Source organism: Puntigrus tetrazona, unplaced genomic scaffold, assembly GCF_018831695.1.
Source record: "Puntigrus tetrazona isolate hp1 unplaced genomic scaffold, ASM1883169v1 S000000001, whole genome shotgun sequence".
Taxonomy (NCBI): Eukaryota; Metazoa; Chordata; class Actinopteri; order Cypriniformes; family Cyprinidae; genus Puntigrus; species Puntigrus tetrazona.
In genome coordinates this window covers 66621-72620 of record NW_025047681.1, presented here as the reverse complement: position 1 = coordinate 72620, position 6000 = coordinate 66621, and the positions used below count along the sequence as shown (strand labels likewise).

Below are 6000 nucleotides of genomic sequence, written 5' to 3'. Positions count from 1 at the left end.
GTGTAAACAGGAAAAACCCCAATGCATTCTTAAGAAGTATTAGAACCACCTGTTTCTTTTAGTTTTTGCTTTGCACATACTTCTCATAAACTATTGCAGAATTAATGATAAGTCCTTTCATAAAGTTTTGGACCGGTGACCAAGCTGAAGTCCCAGCGGTAGATTACTGGTTCCGAGAGAGCGAGAGGGAATGGGACTCAGCTCATGTCCATCTCCAGCAGGCAGTTTGGAGACATCAACGCCAAGCAGATTCCCGCAGATCCGATACCCCTGTCTATCACATGCGTCTCCAACTCCCCGGTATATAGGTCCTTTTACCATCAATCGGCAAATTAACAATGTCACCTATCAACAGATACCGGATATCCTCTTCTTTCCATGTGTACCTTCTTAAACCCTATACAGACCTTCTTCTTCCTCCCTCTCACAAGAACACCCGGAACCTCCCCCTCCTCCCGAGGTTGAGAACACAGAATCCATCTACCGGGTCAAAGAGATTCTCGACTCCCGAAGGCGAGGCCGCCCTTGCCGTTGAGCCAGAGTGTCAGGAGACACTCGTCGAGGGGGGAAAAATGTCACACCATCACTTCCGCCTTCCACCGAACTCACCACCTGGACACGATCTCAGTCACCTGAGTACTAATCACCAACACCTGCAACCACTCGTCTGCCACCCTTTATAACCCACGCAAACCACTTCATCTATGGCTGTTCTCAAGGTTACCAACCTGGAACTTTGGTTGTCGTCCGCCCGCTCTGTCTGTCTGCCTGCCTGCCAGGAGTATCTTGTCCTGCGATTCCGATCCTGAGAAAGGAAAGAACTGTTGCTTACCTGATTGCATTCTTATTTAGGTTTTCTCTTATGTTCGTATCTGAGGCTTAATGCGGATGTCTACCTAATTTTCATTAAACACCTTATATTGGATCTTACTTTGTGTTTGCTTCCTTGACTAGAGTGTGACAAATAAAGTAAAAACAATGATTTTAAGCTCTGTTTTCATGTCAATGTACAGCACATATTTACATTAAACATTACACTCTCATTAATTACATAAAGTCATTACGAAGAAGTTAAACTTAGTGGAATGGCTAAGGAGAAAATAATTTTTTAGTTTGAACAATGATCAATGATATTAATCAATTACTTCGATATAATGGCACACTATTGGATTTGGTGGCCGAACTGTCCATTTTTTGGATTGAATAAGTTTAATGATAGCTAAAAGCTTACTGTTCAACTGCAGCTGCTTACATGGAGGTGTTGATGTTGTGTGAAGGCATCTCTAAAAAATTATGAAAAATACTGCCATTTGAAAGGTAAGTCTACAACTATAGCTTGATAAAGTTGTGTTTGCTTGTAGTGGTAAGGCATTTGAGGTCAAATGAAGAAAGGAGTGAATGGAAATCTGAAGCATGAGATTTGTCTAGATGAATGTTGAAGAGTTGGGGTGTGTTGGAAACTTTTTTTTAGCTTCTTTATAAGAAGAGACCTGGGGGGTATTCCAGAAAGCAGGTTATGTGACATACCTGGGTATGTTTAAGGGTAAGTTCGTGGATAACCTCAACTTTCAGTTCCAAAAACGGAGGTAACTTTCTGGGTATGTATGTAACCATAACAACTGACTCTCCGAAGATAACCTGCTCGGGAGCAGGTTATGTTTCAGAGTAACTTCGTTTCAGAAGGTTGGTGAGCATGGCGTGCCCTTTTGAGGAAGATCCTGTGGACGTAGAAGCCCAACTTATACGAGGTTTTTTTCGTCGGGAGAGGGTTATAAGACCACGTATTGACGTGTTTGCATACCCCAATGAATATTTGAAAGAAGCGTTATCGTTTTCAAAAGATTCCTTAGTTTATTTAACACGTCTTTTAAAACCGCATGTCGCAAAATGTGACAAACGCAGTTCTGCGCTTAGCACAGAAAACATTCTGTGCATAGCACTTAGGTTTTTTGCGTCTGGCCATTTTTTGTACAGTGTGGGCGATTCGGAGCATGTGGGAAAGGCAACTGTGTGTCGAGCCGTTCGTTCAGTATGTCTGGCACTTAAACAGTTCTTACCCACGTTTGTACAGTTCCCTGGCCATAAACCTCTGTTTATTATTAAAGACGAATTCCACAGAGTGGCAGGTTTGTCCTTTGTAGTAAAATCTATGACGCATATTTAATCATATTATTGATATCTATACATGTATTCATTATGCACACACACTTCATACTTCCATAACTTTCTGTTTCAGGGTTTCCAAATGTAATTGGGTGCATTGATGGCACTCACATTCCTATTAAAGCTCCATCAATAAATGAGAGAGACTATGTTAATAGGAAATCTGTTCATAGTATCAATGTGCAGGTAACAACTTAACTTTTTTCCCTTCTTAAAATCATGAAAGTCTACTTTTTCCACTACATAGGTAATATGTGAGGCAACCCAAATAATTACCAATGTCGAGGCAAAATGGCCAGGATCTGTGCATGATGCCAGGCATTTCAGCAGGATATGTTTTACTTTATAGAATTTTTTTTTTCCTTTTTACTATATTTGTGTTGTACACTTCAATCATTACAGGACAGTACAATGGTTACTTGTTGGGGGACAGAGGATACCCTTGTCTGCCCTATTTAATGACACCCTGAACCTGAACCTGAGCCTGGACCACAGACACGCTTTAACCTGGCTCACAGCCGAACACGGGCCAAGGTGGAGATGACTATAGGGATCCTCAAATCTCGGTTTCAGTGTCTGCGTGGGCTCCGGGTTAGTCCAGAGAGGGCATGCGACATTATAGTGGCTTGTGTTGTGCTTCACAATATTACCACTATAAGAGGAGAGAGCCACCCTCCTTGTATTAAGGAAGATGGCCCAGAGGAACATCTACAGATTTTACAGGCCAACAGAGATGGAAGACTTTTGAGAGACAGGATCTGTCAAAATTACATTTATTAGTTTTTTTGCACTGGTCTGCCAGGCACTTCATTTCTTTATTTCCTGAAAAAATAAATAAAAGTACAATTCAATAAAATTTTTTTGTTGTTGTTGCTTTATACACACAGATATATACATATATACATGCACCCAACACTTTTATCATGCAACAGATTGTTCTGACAGAATATTCAGACAAGTTCTCACCTTAAGGCGATGCTCCAGTAATTCAACTTCAAGTGCTGCTTTTTAACGAGAGCCTTTTCTCTTCCATTTGAAGCTGTATAAGGTCCATCTCCACATCACTTTTCCTTATTTGTTTTTGAAGATGGACCTTATACAGCTCCTTTGCTGGCAACTAGGAAGGTGGAAACAATTTAATAAATGAGATTGTTTGGTCAGACAATATAATTAAAATATGGACACTTTAATGCAAAAAGGGGCAATACATTATAATGATATGCATCATACCTCAGTGGATCTACCAGCATTGTCCACTTCTGTCACAGCAGATGTGGTCTCTTCATCGTCATCTTCATCATCTTCATCCTACAGGAGAAATATTCAAGTATACATTATCTGAAAAAAAAAAAAACCTAAAAGCAACTAAAGGTACCTGACAACAAATCACTTACAACTGTGACAGACTGTGTTCTTTCTGGAGAGTCCAATAATACAATCCGTCCATCAGTTTCTATAAGAACACACAACCCATAAAATTCTCAATATTATCAAAGAAAATAATACATGAAAACAGTAACATGCCACTCTAAGATCACAGTAGCTTATACATCATATGCAGTTAAATAAAATAAGCCTACATAAAACATTTATCTTGTTAAAAAAGCCTTTAAGTGACAGAGATAGTCATTTATTAGGACAAAAAATTAAAACAAATCATAGAGGTAAACTCACATTGCACCATTTTTTCACCATCACTTGTGGTGCATGGTGTGTGTGATGAACTGCCCCCTGGATGCTCTTTATTAAGGGACAGTGCCAGCTCCTTGGACGGGGTGAGGGGAGGTGGTGGTGGGCTTCAGTCTTCTTTCTATTAGCTACATGACTGAATGAATACACTAAATCCTGTTATAATAATAGTTCAGTAATTGTGTAATCAAATATTACCTTTTTGCAGAATGTTTTTGTGTTTCATTTTGACTTGGCTTAAACTTCTTGCGGCTCCAGAAGGATTACACCTTATTAAATAAGAAACATACATTATTATTTTAAACTAAACAAATAAATGGCAGCAAAAGTAAATGCTTTCATAGTGATATAACATTCAAAAGGATGTATAAATCATACTTCATTATTTTGCATTATAATAAAACAGGAGCCAATATCAAATTTGTAATTTAATACACACTCACGCATTTACTCTGTCGGTTATTTTTTGCCAAGCCAACTCTCTTGCTTTAGCTGATGTAGCTGTATTGCTTCTTTTTAATATTATTGGCTTAAACTTCTCATAAGCGTGCATTAAAACCTCCAACTCTGTCTCTGTGAAATACGCGGCTCTCTTTTTTTTCGCTTTGAGTTTCCATGGTGACTCGTGAAATCGGCGATCCATTGAAAATGTCTTTCTACATGCACCGTGCACACGCACTAACTCTGGGTAACCAGTTGGAGGTTGACTAAACTAACTCTTCTCAGGTGTTTTGGAACCGACATACTCATGGTATGCCTGTTTGGGGTAAATCAACCCAGAGGTTTTGATTTATCAAATGGTAAGTTAACCAAGCTTTCTGGAATACCCCTCTGGGGGGTATTCCAGAAAGCAGGTTATGTGACATACCTGGGTATGTTTAAGGGTAAGTTCGTGGATAACCTCAACTTTCAGTTCCAAAAACAGAGGTAACTTTCTGGGTATGTATGTAACCATAACAACTGACTCTCTGAAGATAACCTGCTCGGGAGCAGGTTATGTTTCAGAGTAAGGTTGGTGAGCATGGAGTGCCCTTTTGAGGAGGATCCTGTGGACGTAGAAGCACAACTTATACGAGTTTTTTTTCGTCGGGAGAGGGTTATACGACCACGTATTGACGTGTTTGCATACCCCAATGAATATTTGAAAGAGCGTTATCGTTTTTCGAAAGATTCCTTAGTTTATTTAACACGTCTTTTAAAACCGCATGTCGCAAATGTGACAAACCTCGGTTCTGCGCTTAGCACAGAAAACATTCTGTGCATAGCACTTAGGTTTTTTGCGCCTGGCCATTTTTTGTACAATGTGGGCGATTCGGAGCATGTGGGAAAGGCAACTGTGTGTCGAGCCGTTCGTTCAGTATGTCTGGCACTTAAACAGTTCTTACCCACGTTTGTACAGTTCTCTGGCCATAAACCTCTGCTTGTTATTAAAGACGAATTCCACAGAGTGGCAGGTTTGTCCTTTGTAGTAAAATCTATGACGCATATTTAATCATATTATTGATATCTATACACGTATTCATTATGCACACACACACACTTCATACTTCCATAACTTTCTGTTTCAGGGTTTCTAAATGTAATTGGAAGCATTGATGGCACTCACTTCCTATTAAAGCTCCATCAATAAATGAGGGAGACTATGTTAATAGGAAATCTGTTCATAGTATCAATGTGCAGGTAACAACTGAACTTTTTTTCCCTTCTTAAAATCATTAAAGTCATTACTTTTTCCACTACATAGGTAATATGTGAGGCTTTTCTCTTCCATTTGAAGCTGTATAAGGTCCATCTCCACATCACTTTTCCTTATTTGTTTTTGAAGATGGACCTTATACAGCTCCTTTGCTGGCAACTAGGAAGGTGGAAAAAAATGTAAGAAATGAGATTGTTTGGTCAGACAATATAATTAAAATCTGGACACAAATTGTTACCCTGCTTAGATTGTGTGCTGAGGATGAAGGACCCTCATCTGTGGGCAAACACCTAGGTATGTTCTGTGAAAGGACAATGACAGTTTGTTACTTTAATGCAAAAAGGGGCAATACATTATAATGGAATGCATAATACCTCAGTGGATCTACCAGCATTGTCCACTTCTGTCACAGCAGATGTGGTCTCTTCATCGTCATCTTCATCCTACATGAA

At 39.5% G+C, this 6000-nt stretch overlaps 2 long non-coding RNA genes across 2 annotated transcripts; one reads left to right on the top strand and one right to left on the bottom strand.

Moving 5' to 3' along the window:
• The first annotated feature begins 1914 nt into the window (after positions 1 to 1914).
• On the top strand, positions 1915 to 2487 carry LOC122331686. Its single transcript, XR_006248267.1, has 3 exons — positions 1915 to 2126; positions 2237 to 2349; positions 2411 to 2487. It is a non-coding gene; the product is annotated as an uncharacterized LOC122331686 (long non-coding RNA).
• A 906-nt stretch (positions 2488 to 3393) lies between these two features.
• On the bottom strand, positions 3394 to 3965 carry LOC122331687. Its single transcript, XR_006248268.1, has 3 exons — positions 3838 to 3965; positions 3558 to 3616; positions 3394 to 3471 (listed from the first exon to the last, which is right to left on the bottom strand). It is a non-coding gene; the product is annotated as an uncharacterized LOC122331687 (long non-coding RNA).
• Positions 3966 to 6000: the final 2035 nt, after the last annotated feature.